The 10,135-nt window shown below is 40.3% G+C and overlaps 1 protein-coding gene across 4 annotated transcripts in view; it reads right to left on the bottom strand.

Moving 5' to 3' along the window:
- Dpy19l3 (dpy-19 like C-mannosyltransferase 3) overlaps positions 1-1,330 on the bottom strand; it is a 76,563-nt gene extending 75,233 nt beyond the window's left edge. For 3 of the 4 annotated variants that reach the window (XM_010640990.1, XM_010640994.1, XM_010640995.1), the window contains exon 1: positions 81-155. The gene's annotated coding sequence lies outside the window, so the exon portion shown is untranslated. Of the gene's footprint in view, positions 1-80; positions 156-1,257 lie in introns of those variants that run through there. The other variant, XM_010640992.3, reaches the window with a different exon arrangement.
- Between the last annotated feature and the right edge of the window lie 8,805 nt (positions 1,331-10,135).

The raw sequence follows: 10,135 nt of genomic DNA, 5'->3' as shown, positions 1-10,135 counted from the left end.
GGCGGCGGGGGCGGAGCCGTACACGGTCCGCAGCGCGGTGGGAAAAGGAAAGACCAGGCGCTAGCGGCTTTGTGCAATACCTTGGAATGGGGACCCAGGGGGCGTCTGTAGCCCCGCGAAGGGCCGCGCCGAGAAGGCTGGGCCGCTGCGGCTGCACCCATAGGTTCTTGGAGTTGTCAGTCAAGGTGAGCCTCCGCCCATTTCCGCGTCGCCCCGCCCCGTCTCGTGCGGTTTGGGCCGGAAGGAAGCGGTGCACTTCCGGCCTTCGGCTCCGCCCCGATTGCTGGACGACCCGGATCCGCCGGGCAGTTGCAGTGGCCAGTGGGTCACGGAGTTCCCCCTTCGCCTACACTGAGTCAGGACGACGGCTGTGGCTCGGGGAGGGGCCTGGCCGCTCGGAGGAAGGCTCGTCCACGCTCGGTTGGTCTGGAACAGCGGCTTTTCTCCGCCCCGGATTTGAGAGTGGTGTGGGCCTGGAACCTCCTGAAGGCCGGCGGCTATTGTTTTTAAAACTCTCTCCCTGCCTGGCGTGGTGGCGCACGCCTGTAAGCCCAGCACTACCTGAGGCAGAACTGCCACGAATTCGAGGCCAGCCTGGGCTACACAGCGAGGCCTTCCCCACCCCCAAAAAAACACCTCTTTTTCTCCCTGCTGATCCCCTTTGCCTCCTGTGCCCCTGTGCTGCTGGATGCGGATGATGCCGCAAAGGAAGCTACGAAGGACCGAGCAGCTGGACAAGACTCATTTCCCCACATTGCGGGCCCTGGCGCCCCCTCTCCCCGGGTCTTGACATCATCGCTCCTTGTCGCAGTCCCTGGTTTCCACGGATCTGTGCTTAGAAGGCTTAGCACTTCATCTACAGACACCCTCCTCTAGTGTGGGTGCCCCGGCCCTGTTTTGTTAGTGTTTTTCTTCCAAAATATACTCTATGTTGAATTTCTGTTATTCCATCTTCAAACTTGATTGTAAGCCTTTTTTGAGGGGACATACTGTGCTTTCTACTAGATGTTTTTCTTAACATACCGTGAAAAACAGATAACACCTTTTACTTGACAACACATAATTACATACTAAATACGTATTATATATGACAGGTAATGTACATTACATATGCAATTTGCATAACTATAGTACATGCAAATATGCCTGTAATATACAGAATATATAAATCATATTAATACACTAGTATATATCAGTATATGTAAGATACGGTACATAGTATATATAACGTAGTACATGCTATATATTGTTACGTACCTGTGAAAAGGCAGCTCATCCATCTAACATGAAATTATTTCATCTAAGAAGCTTTTCCTAGTCATTCCTGCCTGCTAATATTTTTCTCCTCCTTTGTGTATCCACTACTATTAATAACAAGCACATTCTGTGCCACTAGACTGAAGTATCCGCCGGGTTAGCTTTAATAAAAATGCCAGCTGTTTTTTCAGATGGTAATCGTGTTTCATCATGGTTGTTGGTGTTTTTTGTAGTATGGATTTGAAGATGCCTTACATTAAACCTATTTGCATCCTTAATAAATACATATGTGAATTTATTCCTCAAATAAGATTTTTCTCTTTTATTGGATGAGTCCTTTTAAATTGCCTCACTCTGGGAAAAAAACGTGCATCCCTTGAATAAAACTACTTACTAGCTGCTGCTTGTTTTAATATGAAATGGTTTTACTAAGCAAGATAAAGCTGTAAGACTATATGAAGTAGGCACTCACTGCTGAGAGCCTTGAGAATGAATAAGCTAATAATGAGTCTGAGGTCTGAAACAGTGGCTTTTGGGGTAATGGATAATAAATCCATGCCCTGGTCTCCTTCTGGCCATGTAAGCATGGAACTGGGGAGAGACTGATCATAAAGGTGTAAGCTCTGGTAAAGAACACAACTGGCGTACAGGAATACTTCTTGTTTGCAATGTGTTTGGAAGCTCAAATGGACTCCCTGGCTGTTTCTCTGCTGGAGTCAGCAGTTGTTGAATTGTGCATCTTAAAAGTATGGTCCAGGGACCTGTCTCATGACTAGAAACTATCCCCTGCACATGATCGAATCCCACCCAGACCTACTGAAGTAGAATCTGTAGGGATGGCAGCTCACTCATCTATCTGAAGATCTGCAGGTGATTATTCACTAAGACTTGAGAACTACAGCAGAACCAAATGTGGTCTGTAGACTACCACACAGGCGTCACATGGGACCTTAGAAATGCACCCTTGGGCTCTGAGCAAGACCTGTATAGGCAGAAGTGCAGCACCAGAAGACATTAATTCCATTCATCACAGCCTTCCTATAGAAGTATCTTGCCTTGGCACCATGGGTGAGTGCTCTCTTATTTCATTAGCTTTTTTCATTTCATTCTGATACAGAATGTTCAATTTATAGTCATTTGACTCAGTATAACACTCTTGGTCTTTCTTGCCTTCTGAGACTACCTATTTCTTCCTTTACCTTCCTGACATTCCTTTTCAATCTCTTGCAGCTCTTCCTCTTTTTTTTTTTTTTTTGCCCATGGCTTCCATTTTCACTGAAACTTCCGTCCAAGCACATCTGATCTCTAGGTCTCATATATCCACTACCTATTGGACATTTCTATGTTTGCAACCACTTCAAATCCAACTCTTTAAAAATTAAGCTTTTTAACGAATACCTAAATGGTAAACATGTTTTTCCTTTTACATGCCCTTATTTACCCTAATTGCTAAAGTCCAAAATGTGGGAACTAGTCTTGGTTTCTCCCTATTGTGTACTCCATATACCCAATCAAACACTGAGTCCTGCTGTTCTAAATATCTCAGAACTTGTCCACTTTTCATCTCGGTTGTGACCATCCAAGTTACCATTTCTTAACTAGATCATTTCCTTACCTCCATTCCTGTTCCCTCAGATCCTTGGTCCTTTGACCTATTCTTTATGTAATGAATAGTCATATTAAAATGTACAGTGGTGTCTCGGTTCATGAACTTAATTCTTTCCACAGTTTTGGTCACAAACCAAATCGGATACGTACCAAATCAAATTCAATGGTTAGATTCAATGTTGACCTTATGGGGAAATTTGATTTGCTTTTAGTCCAATTCAGTTTGTGACCAGAACTGGGGCAATAATTAAGTTCATAGGTCAAGTATATCCTTTGGTGGCTTAATGGTTCTATTTTTAAGCTTTTTTTTTTTTTTTCTTTTTCTGTTTAGTACTGTGAATTAAAGCCAGGGCCTTTGCACTGAGCTATATCCCTAGCCCTTTTTTGAGACTGAGTCTTGCTAAATTGCCCAGGCAGGGCTCAAACTTGCAGTCCTCCCTGCCTCAGCCGCCCAGCGTGTTAGTATTACACTCTTAGGCAGCCACACCTGGCTTATTATTAAGCTCTTCATAGCTTAATAGTAAGCCGTTGAGCTAGCAAGGACTGCCTCAAATCAAGTTCCATTTGCCTTTCTGGCCTCATCTCTACTTCCTAGTCACAGAAATTTCTTCCAAAGTTTTGCCCCATGACTTTATATGTGATTCTTCCTGTACTCTTTCTGGGCTCTCAGATCATTCCAGAGTTGCCTAGAACTACTCAGCCTTTAGATGTCAGCTTATCACTCTTGCTGTCTGTTGTTCACATCCTTGTATAGTCCTGTCACACTGAATCATGGCTGTTCTATGTGACCGAGAGAATACTCTGGAAGTGACAGTGTAGGACTTCTGAGGCTAGATCATGACAGACATCCCCATTTCAGCCTCAGGTTCTCCTAAATGGCTCACTTAGGGAGAATGCCAAATACCCACTTCAGTAGCCAGTGGAGAAGGCTGTGTGGGTGGCACCTGGCTTCTAGTCAGCCACCTTGTCAGTCATGGAGTGGCCAACTTGGATGTAGATTTTTGAGTTCCAAGTCAGTCTTTAGCTGATGAGCCAGGACTGACTATCGATGTTAATTCTTAATCTGCCATATAGAAACTACGAGGGTAGTAAATGTTCATTGTTGTAAGCCACTAAGTTTTGGGGTAATTTTCCTACACAATAATATGTAGTTAACCCATACAATAACAATCACCCATATGGATGTGTTATTGTTTATTCCTACCTAACTGGACGTTAGGTTGGTTTGGTGTTATTTTAAACATAATGTAAGACTATAATATATATGTCCTTATATATATGTAATTCTTTAGGAAATGTTTCTAGAAGTAGAATTGCTAGAACTCATTCTAAATTGTGATAAACATTGGAAAACTACATTCCAAAAAGGTTAGAAATTCTATTATTTTTAAATTACCAATAATGTACATTACAATACTTATTTCTCAGTGCCATTGCTAACAATAAATGTCTTTAATCTTTGCCAATCTTAGATGACAAATAACGTATTGGTATTTTGTATGTTTTTCTTTATTAATGAGATGGAGGCAGTATCAGGTTTATTGGCTCTTTGTATCTCTTTTTCTACGATTTATCTTTTAATGTTCTTTGAAATTTAATCTTGATACAAAGGCATTATTTATAGGTTGTGGGTATGTATTAACCTTTTGTCATATATGTGGCAGATAGTCTCATTAATGCATATCTATTATGGTATCTTTTATTATGCAGAGCTTTTTCATTTTTATATTGTCAAATCTATTATCTTTCCTTTATACCTTATAGGTTTTTCCATTGGGTGTCCTCAAGACTAAATATTTTTATAATGTAGCACTCGAAAATATTGTATCTTTTGCAATCTGACACAATATTTTTCTAACTGGATAGTTGATTATGCCATCATCCGTATCCTACTGATTTGAATTACTTATACAACAAATTAATTTTCTGTATGTGTATGGTCTATTTATAAACCATTATGTTTAAGTGATTTTTTAAAAAACTAGTTTTACAACAGTTGCACATGTTTTTAATTACTCTTTCTTGATAGAATGCTTTTCAATATTGGGGAGAGCAATTGACACTTCATTATACTTTTTTTAAGACAGCAAATATCTTAATGATTTTGCTAATTTCTTTGATCAGGTAAACTTTACAGTCATTTTCCAGGTTCCAAAGAAGAATTTATGGGAGAAATGCTTGCGGGAAATGAGATCTTTACAATACTAAGCAGTCTGTCACAGGAGTGTGACAGTTAACACATGGCCCTATTACATGTATTTTTCCAACAGAACGTTCATGCAATTCCTATTTCTTCATCTTGTCCACTAAGGTCAACTTTTGAGTATTTTGATAAAAGAGCAGTGATCTCAAAACTTAGGCAGTAATTTTTTTCTTTCTGTATACATAAAAACATAATTTAACTTAGTAATTGTGAATGGAAATCTTAATACTTTGTGCCGCATCCCAGTGGATTATTTTATACATTCCTTGTGTAGGACTCACGTCAGAGTCAGACTCTGTGGCATTCATCTGAGTCAGGTCTGGCACACTTGGTGCTTAAGGAACCCATGCCAAACTCTAAGGATGAGCTTGCTCAGGGCTCTAAGATCACTCCAGAGTTGCCTAGGAGCTGACACTTCTGCATTCCTCCTGTAAAATATTTGTCAATTAATGGCTCCTTCCCTGTGAGAGTCTTCAGAAAAGACATTTTGAAACAGTTAGTATTTTTTCCCTTCCTTTGATCAACTTTGAATTAACTGGATTTGAAGTGGTTAAAAATAGTGAAATTCATAGGCAGGTTAGCATAGGCACACAATTAAGGGCTCTTTTATATCAAGTTAAAGTTAGCAAAGTATTTAAACATGATCAATCTTGTTTCATTTTCTTCCTTAACACCTACTATTCTTCTTACCTCTACTTGCCTGTACTTTTTTCATTACCATGGTTACCACCTACACTTTTTAAATTTTTCGTAGCTAGAATAACTGTTGTAATTGTAGATTTTTGAAAGAGGATACGAATATTCAAGCTATTCAACTAAAGCAGATGATGATGCTTTATCACACAAGCTTTTTGCCAAATTTGAAGATTCCGAAATGTTAGCTGTTTTAGTCCAAGAATCAATGGTCTTACTAGTCCTTCCAGTTTCTTTCCTTGGACTGTTCTAATGTCATCCTTTGCACAACAGGTGTATACCCAGGTGTATAACAATCCCAGAGGCAGATTTTCCCTGGTAACAGATGCCAAGGCATGTTGTCGGGCTTGGGAGATTTTCTTTATTTCTGTAGGAAGAAGTACGACTTTTACCCAGAAATGGATGTGTTTCTAACACTCTCACATTCTGACATTTTGATTATGCCTTAAATCGTGGCTAGTCTGGTGCTGGGCTGCACTAAAATTCACTCTCCACCTGCCAGTGCACCCCTCAAGTCTTCCTGAGTCCACCCATGGACAGTCTGAAGGACCCCTTATGCAACAGAATTCCTAGGTTTGGTTGCTACTCTCCAGGCCTGAGAGCTGCTAGTACTTACACTAGCCCAAAAGCCATGTGGAGACTATAGCAGGTGGATTGAGTACTATATTTCAGCAATCACCACAGGGTGGAGGTTGACACATTGAGCTTATTAAAGGTTTTAAAATAATCTCTGGATGACCTCTTTGAATTTTTGGTCAAGATGCCAGGAAATGAAGTTTGAAGTCTGTTTCTTCATAACTGTCTTCAATCAGCCCACATATTCTCAGTGGTAAAATCCTCCCAAGCAGGGATTCTCTCTTAAGGATTCTTTTCTATACACAGATGGACAGATGGACTAGAAAAAAATCGCAATGAAGATTTGGCCTTGACTAGGCTCTCGGTACCGCTACTGAAACAATAACACAAAATACAGTGCTTTAAACGAGATATTTATCTGTTATCCAAGCAGTCCAGTTCCATGGTAACATGGACCCAGAGTCCTAACCAGGTTGTCATATTAAACTTTTTTATTGTGGAGGGCTGGAGATATTGTGTAGTGGTTAGAGCACTTGTGTAGCGTGCATGAGGCCCTCAGGAAAATTATGGGAAAATACACATAAAATCGATCCAAGATCTTAGCCATTTTTTAAATGTACACTTCATTGGTATTAAACCGAGTGATACTTTTCTGCAACTGTCACTGCCATCCATCTTTGTAACTATTATCTTTGAGGACAGAACTTCTTTACTGATGAAACAATTCCTCATTCCACCTGCTCCCAAAGCCCCTGCAATCTCCTTTCTACCTTTGATCTTTGTAAGTTTGACTTCTGTAAAGTACGCCCTTTGTGTATTTTTGTGACTTATTTCACTTAGCACGATGACCTTAAGGTTCACATACATTGTAGCACATTGAAGAATTTAAGGCTGCAAAATATTCCACTGTTCGGGTGTACTACATCTTGCTTATAAATTCATTGATTGATAAGACACTTGGGTTCCATATTTTGGCTATTGTGCATAATATCACTATGAACACGGGTACACTAATATCTTTGAGAACTTGCTTGCACTTTTTGGGGTTATATACCTTAAAACGGAATTCCTAGCTCTTATGTTAATTTTAACTTTTGAGGAACTGCCACACACAGTGGCTATACCATTTTACATTCCTACTAGCTGTGCGCAAGGGTTCCATATACACACACCCTCACCACACTTGCGATTATTTTTATCCTATAGATGTGAGGAAGTATCTTACTGTGGTTCTGTTTTGCATTCCCTTAACGACTAGTGATGTTTGGCATCTTTTTATGAGCTTATTGGCTATTTGTGTATCTTCGTTGGAAAAATATCTACTTAAGTCCTTTTCCCACTTTTGAATGGGCTGGTTTCTCTGGTGTTTCAGAAGTGTTCTTCATCACACCTGTTCTTGTAGTTAGCGAGGCTCATGACATTTCACATGACTGGTAACAGAAAAGGGAAGGCAGGCAGGCACAGGTACTCTGTTTAATCTTAAAGGCACAACCCACAAGTTTCATCTATCTTTATTTGTATCTCAGTCACAGTTTAGTCACATGGCTTATGCTGGCCACGCACTTTCTTTCGAAGGTTAGGGTTGAACTTGTTTTGTTTCATGCACACTATTAATTTTTATTTCTTTGATGTCATAAAGTCTGTAAGCACAGGTACCATAATTATTTGAAACAGAAGCTAGTGTGGGGGAATGGCTTAGGCCTGAGAAATAGGACAATAATTTATAGTTAATATCAAGAGTCCAAAATCAATTAAAAAGATGCCTGATTATTTCATTTAGTACTCTGCAGATTTCCTGGTTCTAAGTTTTCCTCTCTACTTCAAGAAAACCCTCCCTCGTCTTTTTTCCAGTGCTGGGATTGAACCCAGGGCTTCATACTTGTTTGTGCTCTACCACTGAGCTACACTCTTCAGTCCTTGACTTTTTAATTCTGGAAATTGAATTTTATTTGGATAGGTTTCACCACAAGAGCTCCCTCACGGACATTTAGAACTTAGTCAGTACATGTTTTAAGTGTTTGGGTTATCAGCTGAAAGGGGCTATGAAAATGCAAACTACTGTGTAGGCAAGATTTGATTTCTTCCCTCCCCCTTTGATTTTTTTACTTTTTACAGACTGGGGATTGAACCCAGGAATTCTAGGCTCTCAATAAGTCACCAGGTTGCCCAGGCTGGGCCTGAACTTGTGATCTTCCTACCTCAGCCTCCCAGAGTACTGGGGATTATAGGTGTGGACCACCACATCTGGTGTGGTATTTTCTTGAATTTTAAAAATCCTTAGGTTATCTAAAACAAAGCATGGGTGCAGGTACACATCAGTTCTGGCACTTGTACCCACAGGAGATAAACATTACTTTTCAGCATTTGGATTTGTTTTACCTACGTATCATGCACGCCCTTTGTATATCTCACTTCCATACTTATTTTGTTTTGTAGGTTAATAACATAGCTGGAAATACAGCTACCAAGCTCTCATTTCATCTTTTAAGATTAACGTCAGTGGATTCTGGTTAAACACAAGTAATGATCTGGTTTTGTTTTTGTTGCTTTGGCCATTTTCCTACCTAATCACAAAATGACTTGGTAAAACCAAAAAGCTGTACCTCAGAGCCACAGGCCAGCACACAACAGGCACAGGCTGGCGTCTGGACTGGCTTGTGGGCACGGTTCAGAGTCAGGACTGCTGTGCACCAGATTCCTGCCAATGAAACATCCTGGTGAGATGCCAGAAGAGCGACTTATGCCTGGAAGCCTTGCACAGTCTGGGACACACCATTTCCACCTCTCCCAAGAACTACTTTTCCCACTTTGTAAACACGTCCTGTGTGCAGCCTGTCCACGGTGGGCTGAACGCCAGCCTTGTCTTTCTTTGATTCAGACAAGGCATAGTAGCTGCTTTTGCACTAGGAAGGTTCATCTCTATTACAAAGAAATTCTGAAAAACTGTCAGAGCCTCTGACACTGGAGCCTCTTTATCAGCATTTGCAGATTGAACACACAGGTGCTGTGGGTGGGCACAGATGTTGGTTTTCCCCCTGTAGGGCAGCACTGGATCATCACCAGGGGCAATGCCTCATTCACTAACTGTTCTCACGCTTCCTGCACAGAGGGCCTAGAAAGTGAGGGGACTCACAACCACTAGTTTCCTACAGTTTCAGTATAACTTTTTGTAAAATGCTAGTATAACTTTTTGTAAAATGCTAGCTTGGAGGAACAGAAATAAATGCAGTTTAAGATTTGAACCACATTCTGCTGTACTTTTTCTCATAAGCCTGAAATAGAATTTTCTAACACCTTTTGTAGTTGGGTATTTTGAATTTAAATAGGACTGCAGATATAAACAAAAAGAGCAAGATGTGCGGATTGATGTGCCTATTTCAGTGAAACGCAGCCACATTAGTTCTGAAATATGGATTCTAAAATTAATAAAGTGACAAGTAGAAAAAAATTTGGAGATTTGCTCTATAATGATAATACACTTTTAAGTAATGCTAGTAGGTGCTAATAAAAGATCTGAAAGTTTTATTTTGTGAGGGTCTCTTGAGGTCATGGTTTTCTAAACTGTATACATTGAAGATATTTTATTACTAATTTATTTTTGATACTGAAGATTGAACCCAGGACCTTATGCCTACTAGCCCAGGTACTCTACTGAGTTATACACTAGACATATTACTCATCCTACTGATGCATTGGGTATAGAATTCGGGGGTGCTCTACAACTGAGTTATATCTTTAACTCTCTTTTAAAATTTTGAGACAGAGTCTAAATTGTCCATGCTGGCCTCAAACTTCTGT

The sequence above is a fragment of the Fukomys damarensis genome, unplaced genomic scaffold (genome assembly GCF_012274545.1).
Source record: "Fukomys damarensis isolate Sample0158 unplaced genomic scaffold, DMR_v1.0_HiC HiC_scaffold_19, whole genome shotgun sequence".
In the NCBI taxonomy this organism is placed as follows: Eukaryota; Metazoa; Chordata; class Mammalia; order Rodentia; family Bathyergidae; genus Fukomys; species Fukomys damarensis.
This window is presented reverse-complemented; position numbering and strand designations above follow the sequence as displayed.